General features: G+C 38.4%; 1 long non-coding RNA gene across 5 annotated transcripts in view; it reads right to left on the reverse strand.

Annotated features, from left to right (window-relative positions):
- The window catches only part of LOC122486536, a 63,874-nt gene that overhangs the window by 40,045 nt on the left and 8,496 nt on the right, over positions 1 to 15,333 (reverse strand). For all 5 annotated transcript variants that reach the window (XR_006298185.1, XR_006298183.1, XR_006298182.1 and 2 more), the window contains exon 4: positions 7,645 to 7,829. This is a non-coding gene — a long non-coding RNA (uncharacterized LOC122486536). The remainder of the gene's footprint in view (positions 1 to 7,644; positions 7,830 to 15,333) is intronic.

Here is a 15,333-nt window from a genome sequence, read left to right on the forward strand (position 1 = left end):
AGCACTCTTATTGTGTTCAAATTGCCCTATAGCTAGGCCAGTAAAAATGTTGACCAGACTGGTTGGTAATACGTACCAGGTATTCAAAAATGTTTACTGAATCACCCAGCCATTCATCAATTTGGCCTTCACCAAAAGCTTTTGCCAACTACTGAATTCCACACAGTGACTTTAACTGAAAATCGGTGGTGGGAGCGTCCATTTGTATGGCTCAGTCAGGTGACTGATGCTTCTGACTCCTGATTTTGGCTCAGGTCATGATCTCACAGTTCGTGAGCTCGAGCCCCGCATTGGGCTCTGTGCTGACAGGCCAGAACCTGCTTGGGATTCTCTCTCAATCTCTCTCTCTCTCTCTCTCTCTCTCTGCCCCTCCCCCATTCACACTCTCTCAAAATACACATAAAAAAAAATCAGTGGTGCTGTATTAAGTACTTGAATTGGAATCTAGATCTAACATAAGATCCTTTGAAATGTCTAAATGTTGTCTCCCTCTCAGACTCATCAGATGCATTTCTAGACCTTTAGATTTTTCTGATGCTGATTTCTTCTGGCAAATTCTGCTCGGGATTTTCTTTCCTATGATTTCATTGTATTCGCAATTACATTTTGAGCACTTTGTTTATGTATTGTACAATATACTCAATCCCAAAGACATCACGAGGTTTCCTAGTCCCAAGGCGGTATGCATGTTTTAAATAAGCCAAGTGGTAACTTCAAAGTAGAAGGTGAAAAGAGGTGTTGTGATAAAAGTTAACAAGCAAACATGTACAGTTAGTGGCTGTACAAGAAAAGGAAAGGTTGGATTCAAGAAGTAGGCAGTCAAGGACTCACCAACAACCTAGATCACATTTTACTAATATTTCCCGTTTAGTTCACTGCTTCTTCATTCAATCAATTCATTGTCGTGATTTTGTAAAGATATCTCTGTGCTTATTGTTTGTAACAACCAAAAGCCCTTCTCCGATGATCAGGGCAGGAACATATCCCTCTTATTTTCTATCAACAACTCCCAGAGCAGTCTAATGTCAAAAGCGAGCTTGCCTCTTGAAGGCAAGGATTCTTTTTTTTCCCCCATTATCTTCCTTCTTCCTAAAATTTTTTCACTTCAAAAATAGTTCTACAAGCTTTGCAGTGTTGGATTCAGACCCTGCGGGGACCTCACTGGAACGTCTCTCCAAGCTCCTCTGGTTTTTGTTTCAAGGAAACACACTTGGAGGCCAAAATACAAAGAGCCTGTTTGAATCGACTTGAAGGGAGCTTTTCACGTGTTGAGCTCACATATGGTGACTGAACAGAGGGAGAAACGCACCCTGCTTGTTTTTGAAGTGTTTGGGTAATTTTGTTTCAGGCTGCCATATGGCACCACACCCCTCTGCCCATATTTCAAATCTTTTTTTTTTTTTTCCTTAGGCCAGGCATGGTTATAAAGAGGAGAGGAAGAATTCGAATCTAGAGGTTTAATTACCTTCACATGTCAAGGACCCAAGACATCCACAGCTCCCTTTTCCATATTTTATCACATGGACTCACCCGGGATGTCTCCTTTTATGGCTGCCTCAAATCACTGCTGGTGATTGTTCATACTGAGGATGCTCCTTCCTCCAGACAGGAAGCGTGTGATCTTGGGACGATTCCCAGATGTGGGGATTCAAACTGGCAGCTAAACACACACTCTGACTCATTTAAAATAGCATGTTACACTTGAACAAGAGGGAAGAGACCTGGGCAATTATTAGAAATGTAACTTTTAAGCTTTTAAGGGATTGCCTGGCAATTTTGATAATGGAGCTTAATGGGGTGAAAACCGAAGTCTTGGGAATTTAATGAAATGTATCTGTGCAGGACTCAACTTGATACCAACCATTTTCAACCACACATAAAAACATTATCTTCTAAACACTAGGACAGTCACAGTGTTTAAAAATAAATAAATACAACCTTCAAAATGGTGTTATCTTCCTCATTAAATGCCAATTGCTTCAATAAAAAAGCACCAGTGTGCAGAGTTAAAAGGCTAACCTCTCTCTCTCTCTGATGAGATAGTTTTTCAGGCATAACATCTTCACCCTTATTCATCCCCAAATAAAGAAAAACTTTGGGTGTAAATAATGGTTTTTGAAACAAGCCATCCCCTGTATCCCAGGTCGTCAAAAATAGACCATCCCTTGGCCATCTCCTCACTATGCAGAACCCCTCCATAGGGGTTCTTCCCCACCACCTTCCTAAGGGGGGTATGCAGACCCAGAAGAGATAAACCAGAACCTGAAACCAGCACTTTGGTACTGGCCAGACGTCAGGACTTCAACTGGTGAAAGACCAAGCCCAAGGTACCATGACAATCAACATTTAGAAGTTGGAAAACCTTCACTTCCTGAGTTTTTCTGCCCAACTTAGACTGCTTCGAGATTAGATTAGTTATGATGTTTTCAACTAGGAACATGGGTGACCTGTATGCACAGAAGCGAGGTTGTCAACTTGTATTTACATTTCAGGTCTCTGCCAGTGATACATGGACTGGCAATTTTCCATTTGGAGAGCAGTGAATGATAATGGCGTAATTAATATTAATAGGGCCATTACATCTCCACAAGTCATTCGCATATTTAAATGAACTCTCTGTCTCTTCATTTCTCTGGGCTATTTTTGCATTGATATTATTATAACCTTTAGATCTCTATTTTAACTTCTGAAAGCAATTTACCTCATCAGTTTAATATCAAAGAAGAAACTGGGAAACCTCATTTGAATACAATTTTCATTTTTTATTTCTTTCAAGATTTCAAGCTTAGCCTAGGAATAGGCCCCCTACTGCTGCATCACTTGGCTTTTGAGTAGTTGCTCACATACTTACCCCCACCTACATATGCCATCAACGATGCAAGGCTCTCATAAAACTTAGAGAGATTTCTACATAAGAAATAAGGCTGAGTAAGAAAGTCGGATGGGGGACCACAGGACGAAAAGAACAGTATAAGCACAAGACAAGTATTTCACACACTTCACGTGGAATCCACCAAGCTAAGAGAGAGTGCATGTATTTGTCAGGTGCAATTAGATGGCATTTCAGAATACAACTGCAGTAAAGGCAAATCATGAGGAACCAGTACTGCCACAAAGCTCTGAATCTGGGTTGAATCCTTTTTAAACTGCACAATGATGGGTGGAGACCCTTGCGTATGGCTTATGACCACTAATAGGAGACAGAGAGTCTAAAGACACAGGGCAATTCAGGCTATAAAATTTGGGAGCTCACTGATTAGTACACATGCTCTTTAACTTTCAAACGAGAAATGAAAGTAAGAAAAAAATTAAGTTTGTAACATACATATATATGTATACATATATACATAGTATAGTTCTTTAGATTTTTTAAAGTTTATTTATTTATTTTGAGAGAGAGAATGCATGAGTCCAGGAGGGGCAGAGAGAAAGGATGACAGAGATAATCCCAACCAGGCTCTGCACAATCAGCACAGAGCCCGAAGTGGGATTTCAACCCACGAACCGTGAGATCATGACCTGAGCCAAAGTCAGACGCTTAACGACTGAGCCACCCAGGCGCCCCAATTATTCAGATTTTTTAAATCATTTTCACTAAAGGTAATTCTTTTATATCTAATTTGTACACTTGTAATATAGGAAGAATTGTCCTCACTTTGAACAAAATGTTTCAAACTTAATAATTTCAAAATTTAAATGGATTGTTTAAGGATTCATTTTAAAGTTATTTCAGATTTCTTCTGAGACTTGTAATACGGACTCTTACCAGCAAACAGATCAATGAATTCTCTGACAGAGAAGGGAAGAGAATCAGAAAATGAATTGATGGAACTTTCTTGTATAGGATTTGCAATAGGCTCTATTTTAGAGTCAAACATCTAAACATCCATCCAGGCCCTTCCACATTGTTACATAGTTTCCTTTGTGCTAAATAAGTTGCATTTGTAAGAGAGCATACAAGATTTTTTTAAGTTTATTTATTTTTAGAGAGTAAGTGGGGGAGAGGCAGAGAGAGAGAGAGAGAGGGAGAGAGAGAGAGAATCCCCAGCAGGCCCTGCACAGACAGCACAGATCCCCATGTGGGGCTCGAACCAAGGAACCATGAGATCATGACCTGAGCCAAACCAAGAGTCAGACACTCAACCAACAGAACCACCCAGGCACCCCAGCATACAAGACTGCTAATTCCAGTTTGTTAGGGTATACTTTGGGGAGTATACTGCCCAGAATAAGGGCTTCTGAAATGAGTAAGATCCGGGTTTGAATTTAGGTTTTACTGCTTATTAACTGTTTCACTTAACAGAGCTTCACTTTTTGAACTTCAGCTCCTTATCTTGCAAAAAAAAGTCATGAGTCTCACCTGAGATCAAGTACAAAATTAAAACACCTTAGGCAATGACTGGCACATAATAGATGATTGATTGGTAAGTTTGAAATGTGCCCTCATGGGTGATCATTCCAAAGAAAAATGAAATTTTTAACCATGTTTCTTTGATACTTTATCCCAACCAAATAAATTCATGACCCAGTGTAAATATTGCCTGTGATCTCAGTAACAGGATCTGGGACTAAATAAGATAATGTATCTAAACTGCTCTGAGATCTCTTCTAATGCACTCTTCAGTAGGAGGTCAATAAAACAGTCACCTAAGTGCCTGAAAATAATAGAAAGAGCTTTACCAAAGAGATGGCGGAGACCACAGAAATGAGACCAACCAAATTACATTCTGCTGAGCACTTGATTAAATTTAGCTTTTAAAATCCTCTCAACAACCCTGTAAACTAAGTGATACTATCATCCCCGTTTTCCAGATAAGGAAACAGAAATGTAGATCAGATGAATGATCTCTTCTGGGTAGTTGTTATCTTAATACAGGATGACTACTGTGTATACCACTATAGGATAGAAGTTAAAGCCTTACAGGGGTTAGAATTAAATTTGCCAAACTCCGGAGCCTACTAAAATTAATTTCACTCAAACTGGAAGAAGCTGATATGCTTGGTTTCCACGCAACTCTTCGACACCACGAGATGCTCAAAAACAACATCATGTCACTTCGAATGACTATTTCTGATGACAGGGGAGAGAGGGAGGATTCAGGGTATGTATGCTTTTATTTCTGCGGCTGGTTGAGCTACTACTCATTCATATCATTCAGCCTGTAATGAAATTGTGAAGTCTGTGGTGGAAAATGCCTACCAGGACCTCAAAGATTCCATGTCTTCCAATTGCCCTTAGAGCTACTCAACAGGATACTTAAAGCTGCAGACTCTTTAACTCTCCTGATGTCTGGAAAAATTTAGAAATTATACAGATAACACAACACATAAGCAAAAGTGCATCTGGACCCTGCCATCTTCTCTCCATTATCTGTGTCACTGAACTGTGTTTATTGTTTTTTATTTAACAGCATGATAGCATGTGGTTAGACTTGACAGAAATTGAACCATCACTGGCCAGCCTTCATGAAGAGATCTCCTTAGTTCTGAAATATATCATGACTCCCATCTTTATTTTCTGATTATTTTTAACTTCTGAAAGCATCTTCATTAAATCCAGAAGACCATATTCCCATGTGATTAAACGGAGTCAGTATATTTTCTTTGTTAACTTGAAATCCCATTATGCAAATACACTGATCCAAAACAGGTGGGGATGAGGGGTGATGGTATTTATTCTAGAAAAATTGATTGCCCAGTAGGATTTGAAAAAATAAGAATCTTAATCACCATTACATAAATACACTTCACACCATCTTTTATGTTCAACAAGGAATACTCTACTGTATAATATTTAGTCAGGATCTGCACTTGCCTGATATTATAGATAAGCCATCTCTACTGCTATGTCTATGAACATCTGAGAGAAAAAAATAAAACGTATACATGGTAAATCCAATCTACTTAGATAATCTAATGCTTTTTCACTTTTAGGTGTACAATGAACAAAGTGTGCTCCAAGCAGAGTTAGAGATTAATGAAAAACCCATGACGCACACGAATGATCACACGTATGTGTGCTCAAAACAAATATTTACTAAGTCCACTGTACAGAAAGCTTTACTATTCTGACTGAACCCACAGATTCTCAATCACAAATTTGTTACTAGCTGATTGTCAGCACTATGAACTGAACTGTCATGACAGAATGGTTAATACAGAAGAACCAGTAGGTCATGAGTTAAGAGGCTACATATCCTGAAATGAGAATTAGAGACATTTCAAGAGGGAACTAACTAGGTTCCTAGAAACGGGATCACAAGCATCACTTGTGATCACTTTTACATAGCCCCAAACGCTGAAACTACCTATCTTTCAGGCCTACTCTCCAATTTGATTTTCAGGGCTTGCCAAAGCTGGGCAGTAAACTTTACTAGATTTATTGGGTTAAAATGGACACAGAGGAAGGGTTAAATAAGGAACAGAGATGATGTCAAAGTTGCATTGGACTTCTGTGTCAACAGCACTCATCAGTTGGTCAATCATCAAGTGTGTGTTGCACAGTGCCAAAATACCCAACTAAAATGGGATTGGATTCATTGGGAGGAAGACCCAACAGCAGAGCAAACTTCAGTGAGGAAAATCCCAACTACACCCATCCTTTCTGTGTGATCATGCACAAATGATTACAGGAGATTAAGTACATAAATCTAGTGACACACTGTGTGGCTCACTGTAAGCATTAAACAAATAGTAACTATGATACAGGGATGGGAGAGATACTTTTGATAGTCTGGAGGGTTAGAAGGGGGGGGGTTAAGAAAATAAGGCATCAAAATGAAAAATGTTTGGCAATTGGCAAATCAAAAAGTGTAACACCATTTCAATGTAGTTGAAAAATTTCAAGCCCACGAGTAAAAGATGATAAAGCAATGAATAGATAATCTTACAGAAAAGCACACATCTAAAAATTATGCACACAGCCTGGTGCTGTGTTCTCTAACACCAAAAAACAAAGAGAAAGAAACAACAGGCCAAAATAAAAAACTTTCAAATTTTGAGAAAAAAGACAAATTCTGAAGTGATAGCTTGCAGCAATTTTACTATCTCACAATCTGTCAGTATTATTTTTTCAGAACTACAAAAACATAGATTTTATTGTCCATCTATTTCACCTCCTACAATCTAATATATAACAACAACAACAACAACAACAAAAGTAGAGAATTTGAATTCCCAAACTAATGGATAATTCAGCCTTGTGCTTCTATAACTCTAACCCTTTTTCTCTATTACTACCTGATATACATTAAGGAAATGGATTACAGACAAGACATTTTCACAGAACTTGTCCAAGACTAAAATCAAAGTAGATAAGTCTCAGGTAAATTAAAAGTGGCAGTTACCACTGGATACACTGAGGGGCTTGCGGGACACAGAAAATTAAGTCCTGGACAAATAAGGTCAGTTGGTAAGAATGTAAAAAAAAAAAACAAAACAACAACAACTTAATGAGATTACTGCATAAAATGAATTATGCAATAATGTACTTTCAATATGCAAAAGGTTATTTTGATTTGAAGACCACTAAATCAACCCTAACAAAACACCATACTATTTGACTCCAGATTGATGGCTGATCTAGAATATGTACTTCTGCTGACCCAAAATGAAAATGCCATCTATTTTTCGGTGGCTGCTTACCTGATGACATGCGAGTTCAGCCTCATGTGTACTCAAAGAAATTGAGCAAATGGAGAAATAAACAGAATAGAAATGACTCAGAAGACGAAGGGCCATTTGGTCTCTCTTTCAGTTCTGTTTCTTTACTAGACTTCCTCTTCCTTCAACAAGTGAAAATAATGTGGGTAATTCTCCTTCCAATCAGACTGGAGAAAGAGGTCAAAGATAGACAAAATAAAATAACAATAGCAAATGTAAATATGAGAGCACTATGACATTACTGGAAACAGAAACCTGTTTCAATGAAAAACAATTTCCATCTAGAAAAACACAGTTCATCTTATCTACAAGCTAGGAGTAAAGTAATGACCTGAGCACACCCACCTTTCTCTCTCTCATCAGCCTCTCTAGAGATAATATTAAATTATATACAAATGAACTCTTTACCAGCCCCTTACCCAGATCAAGAAGTGTCAGAGGAACTGAGAAATGTTGAGGAATCTCTGAAAACAGGAAGACAGAGAATATATGAAATAGGAAACCACAACTTAAAGGGCTTGCAAGTCATTTTACCAAAAAAGATGGGAATGTCTTTGAGGAGGGTCACATATGCTTGTAGTGGGATATGTGGGGAGTAAGAGAAGCCCTCGGGCACCCACCATGCTGACTGGTTAGATACATACAGTGTTTCACTTATTCACTCTACCCTCAATACACTAGACTAGAAGGGCAAAGGGAGGAATTGCATTTGAAAGGCTGAGTAGAGTCCCAGAGAGCTGGTGTAATCATCTATCAGCACAGGAAACTCCTTGGCTAGAAGACGAAAAACCCTTTCTTGTCACCCCACAGCAGATACTGCCCTTTTCTCAAAGAAAGAGAATGTTTTTATAGAAGGTCTTTTGTTTCATATCAGGAGCTCCAAGTGATTATTTGTAGAAAACAAATAATTTATCACATCACCTTGGTCCATTTTCCACAATGGGAGAGAGATAAAAATTAGACAGAAAACTAGACAGTATATCTGGTTATAGAACATTCATTGAGAATTCATGAGAATGCAAAAAAAAAAAAAAAGTTGATTCAACAAACATGTCAGCCAGCTTTTATGGAAGAATATACCTTTACATTCAGTATTAAAAATACAGAACTACAACAAAGCCTTTGAAAATAGATACAAAGAGCTCTTTTGCCATCTTGGAGCCTGGGGAGGCCTGCTGGGAATAGGACTCCTAAAACAACAAATATGGCTGGAAGGCTACAGTCCAAGGTCATTTTTGCTGGCTATAAGTGGGGTCCCTGGAATCAGAGGGAGTACACAGCTATTCTCAAAACTGAATATGTTTATGCTCAAGGTGAAATTGAAATCTATCAAGGCAAGAGAAGTGCTTATGTATACAAAGCAAAGAACAACACAGTGACTCCTGGTGGCAAGCTGAACAAAACCAGAATAATCCTAGGGAAAGTAACTCATGGTTCATGCCAAATTCCGAAGCACTCTTCCTGTAAAAGCCATTGGCCATGGAATCCATGTGATGCTGTATCTTCAGCATCCTCAAGGATTTAAACTTACTTAAAAGTAAATAAATAAAGGTGTAGCTATGTTCTTTTGATAGATGATAGATACATACATACATACATACATATATACATACATACATAAAATGGAACCACCTTATGATCAAAGTTAAAATGTTGTAACTGAGGGGCACCTGGATGGCTCAATTGGTTTAGTGTCAACTCTTGTTTTCAGCTCAGGTCATGATCTCACAGTTTGTGAGTTCGAGCCCCACATCAGGCTCTGTGTGATGGTGTGGAAGTTGCTTGAGATTTTCTCTCTCCCTCTCTCTCTGTTCTTTCCCCACTTGTGCATGCTCTCTCTCTCAAAATAAATAAATACACTTTAAAAAATGTTATACCTAGCAACTCTACCCATTAGGTTTTAGAGTAGGTCCAAAGGGCCTATCACCATACATGAATAAAAGAACCTAGCAAGTGGACAGTTTCACATCCATTGCACATCCTAGAATGATATCCCTCTGAAATTTTCCAGCATCTCCCTAATCCCTGTTCCATGATACCTATTAGCCAGTGATATCTGCACCCTCACACAGAAGCAGCCAAGACTGGGCAGCCACATCCTAAAGTGATCGCAAAGGTGTGTTTTCATCAGTGTGCAGTTCTGTAGGGAGTGTTGGGAGCTTTCAGATATGAGGAGGAACTTGTTCAGTTCCCAGTCTGCACAAGCCCTCCACAATCTCAAGCCCACCCTCTTCTCTGGCTAAAGCCACATCTTGTCCCTATTTCCAGTGTGATATACTTTCATGTGCATCAGGTCAGTCATCTCACAGCCCCTGCCTCCTGTGTTAGCCATCACTGAAGTCACTTGATCTCCAGAACCAATATATGCTTGGATGCCTCTATATTTTTCCAGGACATTCACCAATTTCTGAGGCTGGGCTGTATGGTCTTCATCATCCTCATCCAACTTCAGTACTTCCTGAAACTGGAAACATCTCAAATAGGTGGGGCTCATCTTTGCAATGAGATTTTCTCACGGGTTTTGTGTCCTCTGATTTCCCCACAATAAATGGAATTTTGAGGGTTTGGCTAGCTTTCCCATGTGACGCTTGAGCTTAAAGTCTGGCGGTGTGAGAGAAGATGGCAAGAGAACTGGAAGATGGAGAAAGAACTACGTGTGTGCAAGACAGGGGATGGGGGCCTTCTCAGGCTTGCAGAAGACATATTCGATGAAAGACAGGCTTATAGACAGAAGTGATACACTTCACTTAGAATATGTCAGTTCCTCCTGGAGACTTAATCTAGGAAAAGAATTGGCTGAGGCAAGAAAACTGCGGTTCAAAGCCATGAAGGGACTGTTTGATCTAAGGATCTTATAGATTCTTTTCACAGGGCAAGTCTTCCATATACAAATGTCTTTGGTAAACCCTAAACACACAAATGTCTAGCATTTTAACAGAACATATGTTATGTACATCTTGAAAACAAGCAGGTATTTATCAAAAGCTAAACATTGAAGCTCTTTCTCTATTTCCCAATTTTATTTTCACTAACACACACATACAACATGTCTCTCCAAATAATCCTGTCAGTGTCAATATAGATATTTGTACATAAAGCAGATGACGGCAAACAGGGAAGACATTCACTACTTCAAGTCTCACTTCTTTTGATCTTTCAAGAGGCAACTTCAGAAGAGACTCCACCCTCAACACTGGGGGTTGAAAAACAGCTCTGGAATTCGTGATAGGCTTTCTCCCCTGCCATCTGTGCACCTCAAGGGATCATCTCTGTTCTAATTGCAAATTTTCACCAAGAGATTATGGTCAAACTGAATTTAAACAACATGGTTTATCTATCAACCATCAGTAGAGATGGCAGGAGGCGACACAGGCTCTGCAAGTCAAGGTCATGTTAGCGCTTGGCAGAAGAGGCCGAGTTCCACCCAGCTTCCTAGCGTGGTCCAGATGGTTGTGTTTCTTCAGCATCCTGACTTGTCTGAATGGACCTCGAATGCTTTCTTTTGTTCTACTTTGTTTCTCTTCACTGTAAATTCTGTGGAAGGTGTGCAGATGAGGGCCACCAATCTCAGTTTCATTCCTCATAAAGTTTCTGTTAAACAGAATTCCCTAACTTGCTTTTTCCCACTTCACTCAAGCACAGAAAAACTAGTTTTCCTTTTATGAGCCACTACTGAAGTTAGATGCACACTATAAGTCCATTTTTTGAAAAAGAAAAAAGACAGGAAGGAAGAAAGAAAGAAAGAAAGAAAGAAAGAAAGAAAGAAAGAAAGAAAAGAAAGGAAGGAAGGAAGAAAGAAACTTTTATCCACAGGTTACTTTTTCATGAGCTTAGCCATCAAATCCTGACAGATTTTGGTTCTACTGTATCTGTTTTCAAGTGTTCATGAGGATTTTGTTTCAGTTAATAAATGAGGTTTTTCACCCAGTCATAGGGCAAAAGCCTCTGACTGTACCACCAAATCTGATGCTCTGACAAAGGGTCTTCCTTAACAGTTCAGCCCCTAATTTCAGCAGAATAAAGTAAAACATCATTTGCTCTAAACCAAAGGTGTTCATATATACTCTTTTTTTTTTCAAAGTTTATTTATTTATTTTGAGAGAGAAAGAGAGAGAGGGAGGGACAGAGAGAAAGGGAGAGAGGGAATCCCAAGCAGGCTCCACGCTGTCAGCACAGAGCCCCATCCCCAGCTCAATGTCATGGTCCATGAGTCCATGACCTGAGCCAAAACCAAGAGTCGGACACTCAACTGACTAAGCCACCCAGGCGCCCCATATATATTCTTAACCTAACTAAAAACAGTATGTCAGTAGTAGCATGTTATGGCTATATTCTAATATTTCCATATTTTAATACTAGCCAGAATATTCACAGAACTAATTAGACTACATCAGGCCTACAAACAAGTGCCTGGCAATACCAGATATCCTACATATTTAGTTTCTGGAATTAACGTATGGAAAGGAATAAATTGCAAATTTTAATCCATATATAGATGTGTCACATTTGCAAACACCTTATCGGGAAACCAGCACACCCAGAACTCATTACAGAGAGCATTCTATTAGCTTATCAAAAATTCAAAGACAAAAACAAATTGTAAATACCAAAGTAATTCAAAATAATTTAAATTACAACTCCAGTTGAGAGACATTTATTATGAATCAAGCATAAAATTACAAGCACTTTTGAAATAATATAGAAAATATTAAAATTTATCATCTGTACTTTTTATCTGTAGTAAGGTGATGTCCCCTGAAAAAAAAACCCTGGAAAGCAGAAATGAGAGTGGCCTCTTGAAAGTTACCATTACCATTTAAGACCAACTGTTAACAAAAAGATCAAAACAAATTCAGACACAAATTTATCTAATGAAGCAGAATGACCCCAAAGCCAGTGAAACTGGATTATCACCTGAACTGCTGTCTAAAGAAAAGTGAACTCTATTTGAGAAGATTAATCAAGATATATATTGAAAGTGATCATTCGCACATCCTTATTTTAAATAAAAAATGGAAAGACAGAAAATAACAATAATAGGATTGTAATCCATATCCATTGGTTTAGAGTTAATATATACGAAACATCCTCTTGGTTAATCCATGCACACCAGCTACCTGCTGATTATATTCATGTGGCTACAGGGAGAGACAATATGAGGATCTTATAGACTTCAAATTTCTTAATCCTGTGTAGTAAATTAATAAATTGTCTGAATCTTACATGGTATTAACTCTATTCCCTAAGTTTGTCATTTTCAAAGGCAGGAATAGATTTATTTATCATTAAATCTTCCACTAGCAGGGCAAAGTCTGAGACATATCACAGTCTTGATAAATATTTTCTGACTGTAAAAATTTTAAGAATTGTGTAATCCAAACACCTTTAGGGCAACCGAATCACTATGGCAGCAATATTTGTTTAACAAATGGCCAAACGAGAAAATCTGGCTTGAAATATCAGCTGTAAGATGAGGTGTAAAAATGCGTTCACTTCTGAGAAGTCTCTTGAAGAAGAGACACTATTTCAGGACCATAAGGTCAAGTATCAGATAATGAAAAATGGAAAATTCAACATGGTAATGGATGACAACAAATAAATACTGTTGAAAAAGCCCATGTCACCAACTATGAAATGTGTTACAGAACTTGAAGCCAACACTGACCTAAGAAGGGTTGTGCATCTAAACTACACCAATGGTCTTGGGGTGCCCAAATGGCTCAGTCGGTTGAGCGTCCGACTTTGGCTCAGGTCATGATCTCGAGGTTTGTATGTTCAAGTCCCATGTTGGGGTCCGTGCTGACACGGAGCTTGGAGCCTGGAGCCTGCTTCAAATTCTTTGTCTCCCTGTGCTCGCTTCGGCAGCACATATACAAATTCTGTGTCTCCCTCCCTCTCTGTCCCTCCTCCCCCCATTTGCTCTCTGTCTCTCTCCTTTCAAAAATAAACAAACATTAAAAAAATAATAATAAATAAATAAATAACATAAACTACACCAATGGTTTTGAGAAGCCATGAATATTTCTCCAAATACCATTAAGTGGAGGAGGAATGACCATGTCCAAATTGGCCTATCTCTCCAACATTTAAAATAAACATCAGTCATTAAAAACAAATTATGAGAGGGGCGCCTGGGTGGCGCAGTCGGTTAAGCGTCCGACTTCAGCCAGGTCACGATCTTGCGGTCCGTGAGTTCGAGCCCGCGTCGGGCTCTGGGCTGATGGCTCAGAGCCTGGAGCCTGTTTCCAATTCTGTGTCTCCCTCTCTCTCTGCCCCTCCCCCATTCAGGCTCTGTCTCTCTCTGTCCCTAAAATAAAAACGTTGAAAAAAAAAAATTAAAAAAATTAAAAAAATTAAAAAAAAACAAATTATGAGAAATTTTAAATTTAAATCTTAAATTTAAATTTAAATTTTGAACTTTAGCCTTGAAAAAAAGTTTATGTTAAACTTTAACAAACAATTCCTACCCCCACAAAGAAATAATTAGAGCACTTGTACCCTTTATCCGAAGTATTTCAGGTAAGCAAAACACAAAGTATACTGTTAGTAATTCCGAATCTACATAACGGTGGCATTAGTAGTCTCAAAAACCAACTATAGAAAAGTATGCAAATTATAGTTGGAAATAGCTATAGAATAAATAGCAACTCTAAAAAATCAGGCTCCAGTTCTGATAAGATATAAATCTAGTAAAACTAGCTTGGATCCCTTGGCCAAAATCAACCCTGAAAGAAGTGCAGTGTGAAAATTCAGAGAACTGTGAAATCCCCAGAATTATGTGGAACTAGTTTGAACTAGTGTTTACATATGTGTATGTAGAAGGCTTCGGGATGGGGAGTGGCAATGATCTGGGTTTAGGGGTGGAAAATCCATTGGTAGACAAAGTACTAAGTTCTTGCCTCACTGGGAGAGCAGTATAAATATCAACTCAAATCATAAAAGTAATAAAGAATTAAAAAGAAACAGACAAAGAAAGAACCAACTAATAAATTGGTAGTTAGTAAAAATAAGCCCAAGCATATCAATAATGACAATCTATATAAATATACTAAATTAGAAAATTAAGTGTTAAGGAGTTATAGGTATATGCTTATAACTTACTGAAAACATAAGGACATGGAAGTATAGGGAGAAAATGGTAGAACATGACTTATCTCAGAAATATTAATGAAAATGAAACTAGAATAGCTATCTTAATGTCAGATAAAGGACCTTTTAAGATAAACAGTTCTATTAAGAATGGAGATGATCATTACATGATGAAAAGGGCCTCAACTTATCAAAAGAATGTAACAATTTAAAATACAAGTGTATAGGTCAACCAAGATGGTGGCTCAGAAGGCTCCTGAACTCCTCTCCAACCACTGACACATCAAGCAACTTCTTCTGAAAAAAATCCAGAAAGTAGCTGAAAGGTTCCCACACAACAGGCAAATAAGAAAATATCCACAGGGAAACAGTTTTGAAAAGCTGAGACAGAGTGCGCCATAAACTCAACTCCTGGCACTATGCCATACAATCAGGAAGTAACTCTCAAGTCTGAGCTTCTGTCTGAAAAGCAAAGGGTTTGACCTCAAATTTAATACTTCAACATCAAAGACTCTCATCCAAGGCAAAGGCCTCTAAAATCCCTAGCTCTTGAAAGCCAATGAAGCTTGTTTCCATAAAACC

This window comes from Prionailurus bengalensis, chromosome A1 (genome assembly GCF_016509475.1).
Source record: "Prionailurus bengalensis isolate Pbe53 chromosome A1, Fcat_Pben_1.1_paternal_pri, whole genome shotgun sequence".
In the NCBI taxonomy this organism is placed as follows: domain Eukaryota; kingdom Metazoa; phylum Chordata; class Mammalia; order Carnivora; family Felidae; genus Prionailurus; species Prionailurus bengalensis.